Here is a 10,974-nt window from a genome sequence, read left to right as displayed (position 1 = left end):
TATGGCATAGTCAAGAAAGCAGAAATAGAAGTTTTTCTGGAACTCTCTTGCTTTTTCGATGATCCAGCAGATGTTGGCAATTTGATTTCTGGTTCCTCTGCCTTTTCTAAAACCAGCTTGAACATCTGGAAGTTCATGGTGCACGTATTGCTGAAGCCTGGCTTGGAGAATTTTGAGCATTACTTTACTAGCAACAAAGATCTGTCTAGTCAAAGCTATAGTTTTTCCAGCAGTCATGTATGGATGTGAGAGTTGGACTCTAAAGAAAGCTGAGGGCCGAAGAATTGATGCATTTGAACTGTGGTGTTGGAGAAGACTCTTGAATGTCCCTTGGACTACAAGGAGATCCAACCAGTCCATCCCAAAGGAGATCAGTCCTGGGTGTTCATTGGAAGGACTGATGTTGAAGCTAAAACTCCAACACTTTGGCCACCTGATGAGAAGAGCTGACGCATTTGAAAAGACCCTGATGCTTGGAAAGGTTGAGGGGAGGAGGAGAAGGGGACAACAGAGGATGAGATGGCTGGATGGCATCACTGACTCAATGGACATGGGTTTGGGTGGACTCCGGGAGTTGGTGATGGACAGGGAGGCCTGGTTTGCTGCAGTACATGGGGTCTCAAAGAGTCAGACACGACTGAGGGACTGAACTGAACTGAATATGTATGTGTCTTATTTTTGTACTTGCAAGATACTTTGCAAATATTATTTTCATATTTTGCTTCATATTTACATGTCAAAAAAGAATGGTGTTTCAGAATTGTAAATAATAATCTTAAGGAGGCAAAAGTTATCAAAGTAACTGAATGAATATGTAGTAAATAATGTAAATTAACCAAATCTTACTTATTTTCCCAATTGAATTATCTCCTCAAGTGGATCAGTTGTTTGGAGTTACATTTTCATAAAGATCATCCATTTATCTCCCCAGATAGTTGCGAATATCTGGTAATAACTGATATTTTTCAATATCCCCATCTCTGTGTTTGCTTATAGTGTTTAATAGCCTTCCATAGAGACCTCAGTTCTGCCTTCATGTGTAAATTAAGCATAAACCATAATCCATGACCTTCAGCCACGAACTACAGAGTTTAATACCAGATATTTTGGGTGAGGAATTTTTTAAAAAGATGCTTACAATATATGCCATTCTTATCTCTCTTGTTAATAAGTACAAGTACTAGGAAACAAAGAGGCCAGAATATATTGCTTCATTTCACAGAGACATCATTCATACAAATCTCTCTCTCTCGGAATGAGGCTTAAAATAAGACATTATTCTGCCTGCCTCATTCAGTCTGGATTCATGAGCAGTTCAGGTTGTGGGGTGGTGGTTGCTTTTCGCTAGTAAATCACACTGTATGAGAAAACTCATATACTGATTTTAATTCCTATTACGTGGGGATTTCTTATGTTATGTCGGTTCAGTTCAGTTCAGTCGCTCAGTCCTGTCCGACTCTTCGTGACCCCATGAATCGCAGCACGCCAGGCCTCCCTGTCCATCACCAACTCCTGGACTTCACTTAGACTCATGTCCATCGAGTCAGTCATGCCATCCAGGCCATCTCATCCTCTGTCGTCCCCTTCTCCTCTTGCCCCCAGTCCCTCCCAGCATCGGAGTCTTTTCCAAAGAGTCAACTCTTTGCATGAGGTGGCCAAAGTACTGGAGTTTCAGCTTTAGCATCATTCCTTCCAAAGAAATCCCAGGGCTGATCTCCTTCAGAATGGACTGGTTGGATCTCCTTGCAGTCCAAGGGACTCTCAGGAGTCTTCTCCAACACCACAGTTCAAAAGCATCAATTCTTCGGTGCTCAGCCTTCTTCATGGTCCAACTCTCACATCCATACATGACTACAGAAAAAGCCATAGCCTTGACTAGACGGACCTTTGTTGGCAAAGTAATGTCTCTGCTTTTGAATATGCTATCTAGGTTGTTCATAATTTTTCTTCCAAGGAGTAAGCGTCTTTTAATTTCATGGCTGCAGTCACCATCTGCAGTGATTTTGGAGCCCCCAAAATAAAGTCTGATACTGTTTCCACTATTTCCCCATCTATTTCCCATGAAGTGATGGGAGCAGATGCCGTGATCTTCGTTTTCTGCGTGTCGAGCTTTAAGCCAACTTTTTCACTCTCCACTTTCACTTTCATCAAGAGGCTTTTGAGTTCCTCTTCACTTTCTGCCATAAGGGTGGTGTCATCTGCATATCTGAGGTTAATGATATTATCCCGCAATCTTGATTCCAGCTTGTGTTTCTTCCAGTCCAGCATTTCTCATGATGTACTCTGCATAGAAATTAAATAAGCACAGTGACAATATACAGCCTTGATGTACTCCTTTTCCTATTTGGAACCAGTCTGTTTTTCCATGTCCAGTTCTAACTGTTGCTTCCTGACCTGCATACAGATTTCTCAAGAGGCAGGTCAGGGGTTCTGGTATTCCCATCTCTTTCAGAATTTTATACAGTTTATTGTGATCCATGCAGTCAAAGGCTTTGGCATAGTCAATAAAGCAGAAATAGATGTTTTTCTGGAACTCTCTTGCTTTTTCCATGATCCAGCAGATGTTGGCAATTTGATCTCTGGTTCCTCTGCCTTTTCTAAAACCAGCTTGAACATCTGGAAGTTCACGGTTCGTGTATTGCTGAAGCCTGGCTTGGAGAATTTTGAGCATTACTTTACTAGCATGTGAGATGAGTGCAATTGTGCGGTAGTTTGAGCATTCTTTGGCATTGCTTTCTTTGGGATTGGAATGAAAACTGACCTTTTCCAGTCCTGTGGCCACTGCTGAGTTTTCCAAATTTGCTGGCATATTCAGTGCAGCACTTTCACAGCATCATCTTTCAGGAGTTGAAATAGCTCCTCTGGAGTTCCATCACCTCCACTAGCTTTGTTCATAGTGATGCTTTCTAAGGCCCACTTGACTTCACATTCCAGGATGTCTGGCTCGAGGTCAGTGATCACACCGTCGTGATTATCTGGGTCGTGAAGATCTTTTCTGTACAGTTCTTCTATGTATTCTTGCCACCTCTTCTTAATATCTGCTGCTTCTGTTAGGTCCATACCATTTCTGTCCTTTATCGAGCCCATCTTTGCATGAAATGTCCCCTTGGTATCTCTAATTTTCTTGAAGAGATCTCTAGTCTTTCCCATCCTGTTGTTTTCCTCTATTTCTTTGCATTGATCGCTGAGGAAGGCTTGCTTATCTCTCCTTGCTGTTCTTTGGAACTCTGCATTCAGATGCTTATATCTTTCCTTATCTCCTTTGCTTTTCACTTCTCTTCTTTTTACAGCTAAGTCATACAGTGACTCACTTAGTGGCTCAGTCACACACCTGAGAATGTAAGGAACAACACTTCTTGAAACAGGCAATATCGAAAACAATAGCAGTAATAGTAGAATCATAAGAAGTTAAGTCAAGAACTTCTATTAGGTGTAGCCCAGTGACATCTCCATGTCATCTGACTTAGTTTGCTAAATGACTATAGCTTGCTGTTGATATCCTGCTTGTAGATCCTGAGCATCTGATCTTTATTCAAAGACTGGTTATTGAGATAAGCTTTAGAAACAAACTCAGAATGTCCTTTTTAACAACTTAATTCAACCTCTTAGCAATGTAACATAACCACAAGGAACTATCTAAGGAGTGAGTCTTAGTAAATACAGACCTTAATTAAAAAAACTGGAACTTAATATTCAGTGAAACATAATAGATGCCATAGGCCTGACATCAGTTAGGTGGATTTTTCTTTTAGAGCTCCCCAGTATACGTTGAGATTTCTGTATATGTCGGGAGACAGTCTTTTTATTTACCTGATAAGGCTGTTCAGAACCCAAGTGTCTCCAGTTTCTGGAGGGATGAGGCAGAGAGAAAAAAGGTATAATTTTACCCATAGGAGTAAATCACTAGATTGTTTTAAACGATCAGTAACTCGAGGAGAAGTGCTTCTTTATATCTGAAAACACAGAGTAAAAGTCAACAATATGTCAGACAAAAAGTCGTGAAAATTGTGGTCATATTTAGCAGTCTACTCCATCCCATGCAATTGATCCCTTTGTTCTGCTGTCCTTGCCCAATGACCAAGGACATCAGTGAAAGCAATAGTCTCGAAGAGACTCATGAAGTTTTTGTGAACGTCTGTATGACCTGTCCAGCAAAGTGGGTGCCCTGATCACTGGAGATTGTGGAAAGCACCTTTTAACCATTTTTTTCTATTCTGAGATATTAATCCTGAAGCCAGGAAAGGCATTATCAAATAAAAATGAGGTTTGTCAGGGAGCCAGGAAAAGCCAAGTGGCCATCTTGGACCTCTCATAGCCCCAACTCTTTGGTTTATGGCCATTTATAATCCATTTTAAATTCCCTGAAGACATGTTAACTTTTGTAGAAGCAGAATGAGCTTTGTTCATATGTGCTGTAGTCTGTTCTCAAAAGCCACATTCCAAGAAAACTTTGTTCTTTTAATCAGTGAGAGAAAACCAAATTCCAGTTTGGTAACAGCTTATATTCACTGTGAAACAATAGTTATTCACTTAGTCATAGTAACAATAAGACTTCAAAGGCAGTTTAATGTCTTAACAAACTTGTAGCATGCACAAAACTCTTCTTTCACTTGCAACACACCTGGTTACACTTTCTGTATTCATCACTTCATTTGTCCATTTAGAGGACAGCCACCTGTACGTTTAGACTTACTTTGCTTTTCCTTAATAGAATGTAATTCCATTCCTTATTACTTTTTATTGAAAACACACATCTTACTTTTCTTCAGAAACCATGACTTGTACTTTACATCATCATTCTGTAGATTGGTAAGGATAAATCACCCAAAGTTATATCATTTATAAAAGTATCTTCACAATGCCTCTGTTAATTAGATCAATAAACAAACATCAATATCATGTATCAATTCAGTAATGATTATTTCCCAGATCACACAAGCCTCAAATTCATTTACTTTAATTTTCTTGAATTTAGAATTGTTTGATTTGTAAGCACTGACTTCTCTTTAGGCCAATTAATTAGAGCTCATTGAACCACTTAGCCTTTAGCAATTTTTTCCAAGGATGGAGACATACACCGAGACACACACAAATCTGGACAGACAGAAACCTCACAGTTTTCCACCTGAAATTTAAAATGTCTCTTTGTCCCTTTTAATTTCTTGGCTTGAGTTCCAGCTCATGGCTGGAGTCCCAGATAGAGTGGGCTGTGTATCTCAAGGACATGATAAGAGTTAACTCAGGTTTTTCCCCAGGCATGTTTCTGTTTCTCAGGCAGGATCAGAGCTCCCCAAAAGAGTATTTTCACAAGTCAAACTTTTAGTAATTACATGTGCAAAAAGAACCAGTTTTGCAATTTCAAAAAGATTCCATTTTACCTAGTTTTCTCCGGAGTCTATAGAATACACATGGCCATTCAGGGTTCAAAATGTCATTTCTCCTTCATGTAGTCATAGCTTCATAGCTAAGCTTTAAACCAGAGAGTGCTCAGATGGGCTCTGATGACAGGGGTAGACTGATCGATAAGATGTCCCAGCAGGGATTCTCTCTCTGGGCAGGTGAGGTCTTCTCTTAAAGCAAAGAAACCCCATATATAAGGGATTTTTAGGCCTTGAGGATCAAAATTATCCCAGTTTTTCAAGATATTATTCAAGGGGGGTGGTTCTGGACTGTTAGGCCCCATCTGTAAGAGAGAAAAAAGCAGTGCCCAGTGCCATGGCTTTTTTCTACCAGAGGTGTCTGCCCCTGCTCTAGACGGGGTTGGAGACTGATTTTCCACCTAAGCTTCCTTCCCTGGCCAGAGCTAACCTGTCTCTTACAGGTGAAGGTGTCCTACTCCCAACCCCCCTCGTTCTACCACCCAGGCATGGTGGAGATGCACCAGGGTTAGACCTGATGGCATCCCAGATTGATGTCCAGGTCCTCACCATTAAAACCTTGGTTTGATTTCCCTTTTATTCCGGCACCACCTGGGGTGGAACAGAGTAGTTTTCCGGATGCTTGCCGAGCCAAGACCACTAGGGGAAGCACCCAACTTCTGTGTACCTGCGCACATTCCTCATAACAGTATAAGTGGCAAGTCATAAAGGGATGAACAGAAAACCCAAGACATCCTCCTGAGAGTGGCCACACGAGTCTATTTAATAACAAAGGAGGCGATGGAGGGCCCGCCTGCGAGGAAAAACTAATCCTTCATATTCATGGAGTGCCAACATCATCCTTTTTATTCCTGTCCATCAGACTGTACAAAAAGAATACCTAAGGAGTTGAGACAAGAGCCACTGGAGGGCTTCGTCTGCTCTGCTAAGAGCTAGCGTTACTAAGGGAAGAAGCCCAATGCACTTTCAATCTGCCCAAATCTGGGGTGTGCCAATCTGTGTCCTCAGGAATCTCATGCTCACCAGCAATGCCTCAATCCATATAGTCCAGAGGCATAGCCATGACAAGAACTTGCCTGTGTGTCTGTGGGATCAGGATGGTGATTTCTAGTCTGAGAGATGTCCCTGGAGCTAGAGCTCCAGCTAGCTCCCTAAAGTGCTCCTGTCTGCAGTGTCCTGTAAAACTTGGAGTGGGGGCCTTGCTAGAAAAGCACAATAACAGCATGGATTGCAAGTCCCTTGAAAGTCTACAATCTGGCACACAAGGTTAATAACTTTAATTCCCCAAGCAGATATGAAATGGTCAGAGGGACCAGGAAAAGCTGACTGGGGAAAAGAAATTCAGTCCACATGCTTCTGATTTAGTAAAGTAGCTGCTGCTGCTGCTGCTAAGTTGCTTCAGTCGTGTCTGACTCTGTGAGACCCCAGAGTTGGCAGCCCACCAGGCTCCAACGCCCCTGGGGTTCTCCAAGCAAGAGTACTGTAGTGGATTGCCCTTTCCTTCTCCAATGCAGGAAAGTGAAAAGGGAAAGTGAAGTCACTCAGTCGTGTCCAACTCTTAGCGACCCCATGCACTGCAGCCTACCAGGCTCCTCCGCCCATGGGATTTTCCAGGCAAGAGTACTGGAGTGGGGTGCTATTGCCTTCTCCGTAGTAAAGTAGAGACCACAGTAAAAGAGCAAAAGAATCTCAACTCTGAGTGTTCTTACCTTGTCTTGAAGATCTTGGTCAAGCCCCCAAGATGATAACCTAGCAGTCAACAGTGACCGATACCACTGGATTCATGGTGTCTAAGAAGAAGATATTACTCTGGGGCCAAAGACAGTCTCAGTCACTCAGAGCTTTGTGTATATTTTATTTAAAGTGAAGGTGACAGAAAAAGCTTCTGACACAGACATCAGAAGGGGCTCACTAATTTAAGTGGGGCCATATATACTTCTCAACTAGCCTCTGAGAATAGACAAAAAACATCTCAAGGATGTGAGCGTTTTGCCCACACCCTTTCCTATAACATACATCCAAAGCTCAAAAAGAGGAATGTCCTTGAACCTGAGATACTGCTCCCTACAATGCCTACTTGTCTTAGGCAAAAGAATGTGAAAAAGAAAGCAAGCTTGCCTCCTCCTTAAAGGGGCTTTAGGCTTGGACTCTTTATCAACCTGCTGGGACAGGTAAGTATACAGTTAAACTCAGAAAACTCTAATGTTGTAATGGTGGTGAGTAAAGCATTTGTATAACATACCACTGATAACTCATGTAAGTATATCACTTATAAATTCAGTATGAAGGTCAAAAGATAAAATATCAAAATAATGATAACTACAAAATGAAATAATGGAACTATGTTTGAAGAATTAGATGACAGTATGATACGAAGTCAACAAACAGAGAGACGCAATGAAGAGCTACAAATTATTTTTTTTTTAAGGAAACTAACAAATTCTGGATTTGAAAACTAAAATAATTGAAATGAAAAATTGATAGGTTCAACAGCACATTTGAGATGCTAGCAGAAATAATCCATAAACTTGAAGATGAATTCATAGAAATCAATGTAAAAATAAAGAGAAAAAATGTTGAGGGAAAATGATCTAAGGCATCCATTCATTACACCATCAAGTATGGAAGGAGAGAGACTCTCAGAAAGCAGGGAGAGAAAGGGGAGAGAGTAAAATCACTTGTAGACGGAATGGCTGACCGGCAGGTCAGAGCGAAACGGAGATGCAGCGCAGGGCTCTTAGGGCGCCCGGTGGCAGCAGCCTCTGTCTAAGGCGATAGCGCCCTGAACGCGCCCTATCTCATCTGATCTCGGAAGCTAAGCAGGGTCGGGCCTGGTTAGTACTTGGGTGGGAGACCGCCTGGGTATACCGGGTGCTGTAGGCTCTTTGCCTTCCCTCTCCTTTAGCCCCCACCCCACGTCCCAACTCTTGGGCTCCCGCAGCCCCAGCCCCTCCTGGGGCTGGGTGGCCAGGGCACTGACTCCCGCTGCAGACCTGGGTTGCCTCCGCGCAGCCCGCGAGCCCCTCCGCATTTGGCTTCCAGGAAACCAGACGACCGTCCCGCGGGTCTCCGTCTGGGGCTCCTTGGCGTGCCTCAGGCAATCCCAGGGGGCTGCACCAGTTCCAGCCCCAGCCCCAGCCCCACCCCCACCCCACCCCACCGTCCCGCAGGTCTCCGTCTGGGGCTCCCTTGGCGTGCCTCAGGCAATCCCAGGGGGCTGCACCAGCTCCAGCCCCAGCCCCAGCCCCACCCCCACCCCACCCCACCCCCATCCTCGCCAGCGAACGCCCGAGCTCGCGCGCACCCGCGCGCACACACAGATATATGTGCACAGACGGTGCATGTATCTTGTTCAGTTATAATTTTGGTGGATATATGCCTGGGAGTGGGACTGCTGAATATATGGTACTTCTAGTTTTAGTTCCTTTAGGAACCTCCATACTCTTTTCCATAGTGGCTCTACCAACTCACATTCCTACTAACGGTGGAGGCGAGTTCCCTTTTCTCCACATCCTCTCCAGCATTTGTTATCTACAGACTTTTCCATGAGGACCATTCTGACTAATGTGAAGTGGAACCTCGTTGTAGTTTGGAGTTGAGTCTGTCCAATCATGAGTGATGTGGAGCAAGATGACCTTTTTAAAATGCAGATGCAATTCTATCACCTCCCTGCTCCAACTGCTCTTGTATTTTCCCATCATAGTGAAGATATGACCAAATCCCTTCATTGCTTGGTCCCCCCTTTCTTCTCTGATTTCTTTTCACTGGAATGCCCTCTGCACTCTTTTGGTTCCATCCCATAGGGCATTTTTCATTTCTTGAATGTACTAAGGTTCCCTTGTCACGTAGCCTTCCAAGATGCTATTTTACCTGCCTGAAATTCTTCCTGCATCTCAACCCTGGTTGACGTTGGTTCAACCTATGGATCTCAACTCAATTATTAGTCTGAAAAGCCTTCTCTGACACCCAGTTTTTGGTGAGGGAAGAGGCCCCTATAGAAGTTCTCAAAGTATCTGCCTGTTATTTATCATTAGATTAGTCTCAGTGAAAGAAGGAACTGTGTTTCTTCTTCTCTCAGCATTCTATTTCCAGAAACATATTGCATGCCTACTAGCTCATAGTAGGTGCTCAATATTTATTCAGTGTGTGAAAGACAGAAAAGTTCTGCGAAGCCTCAACTTTTCACTTGGCTCAGCACTTTGGATCTCTTTGTATCTTTGTCGATTCAGTTCTTTTCTTTCTTCTGTTGATGTGCACACTATATTCAAGGCACGATCTAAGGCATGAAGACATATCAATAAATATAGGTTCTTGCTTTCCAGGAACTCATACATCAGATTTCTATAATTCAGGGTTTTTTTTATTTAATGCTCTAGAACAATGTGAACTTTTAGTATTATCCATTTTCATTTCAAAGAAAGATCATTTTACTTACATAGCAAAGGTGGAGACCTTCCAACTTTCAGTCCAATACTTATACCTTTACCATTTCAGGCAAGTCTTGTGGTTCCTTCTGGAGGTGTGCGGCTCTTCCAGAAATGTGAAGATCTTCCATAGTCCTCAGACTTTGGTGTGATTTGGAATCATCAAGAAAGTTTCCAGGTATAGGTTCCAGACCACCACCTCAAAGAGTCAGTAGCGAATGGAGTGGATTCCAGCAATATGCATTGTTAACCAGCATCACTGGTGATTCTGTTGCTACAGACTCAATGCAGTGGGCAGGGCCTGGACTGCCCACTGGGTCTGATGTGGAATGGAAAGAAGGGCTTACCCCCTCCACTGTTTCTAGCCCTGTGACTAGAAACGGTCCCCAAACAAAAATCAGACAAACAAGATTATCCCAGATCGTAGTCCATGAGATGAAGGAACTAAGCAGCTGGTTGAGATGGAGCCAAGGGAAAAGGTTGCTCTTTTTTTCTCCACCTCTACTCCTTTCTTCCTTGATGCCTTAGTGATTCATCGTGGAGATTTGAAATAAAGTTCACAAGAGTCATATTTGTTGAATAAAGATTTTGCATTGAACCAACTCTAAAAAATGAAGAAAGTTTCACCTGCCACATGTTTCTTTTAAAAAGTCAATTGCTTTTCAACTCTGGGGTTTCTCCATTGCCTTGTTCAAGTAGCCTTAATCGTAAAAATAAAATAAAACTAAATAAAGATTCAAATATACCAACAAAGGAAAGCTTCCGTTTCTTAAATCATCTTTCCACTTAGTAGAACACTAGCTCTTTTCTTTGTATTTTGACTAGGCAATTCGTTGTATTGTGGCTCAGATGGGAAGGCATCCACCTGCAGGAGACTCAGGTTTGATCCCTGGGTCGGGAAGATCCCCTGGAGAAAGAAATGGCAAACCACTCCAGTATTCTTGACTGGGAAATGCCACGGACAGAGGAGCCTGACTGGCCACAGTCCATGGGTAGCATAAAAGTTGGGCACAACTGAGCAACTAAGAACAGAAGTATTTCCAAGGACCACATTCAAGAGATTTGGAACTCTTGCTTGACTCCCTCATGTTGACCATGTTGACTAGGCAGCAGATAGCAGCTGATTCATCTGTACAATTAACAAAGAATGTGTCATTCTGTTCTATACTTTT

General features: G+C 42.8%; 1 pseudogene; it reads left to right on the top strand.

The window, feature by feature from the left end:
- The first annotated feature begins 8,142 nt into the window (after positions 1-8,142).
- LOC113889095 lies at positions 8,143-8,261 on the top strand (annotated as a pseudogene).
- The last annotated feature ends 2,713 nt before the right edge of the window (positions 8,262-10,974 follow it).

This window comes from Bos indicus x Bos taurus, unplaced genomic scaffold, assembly GCF_003369695.1.
Source record: "Bos indicus x Bos taurus breed Angus x Brahman F1 hybrid unplaced genomic scaffold, Bos_hybrid_MaternalHap_v2.0 tig00003508_arrow_arrow_obj, whole genome shotgun sequence".
NCBI classification, from domain to species: Eukaryota; Metazoa; Chordata; class Mammalia; order Artiodactyla; family Bovidae; genus Bos; species Bos indicus x Bos taurus.
Note: the sequence above shows the minus strand (reverse complement) of the source record. Positions and strands in the feature narration are given on the sequence as shown.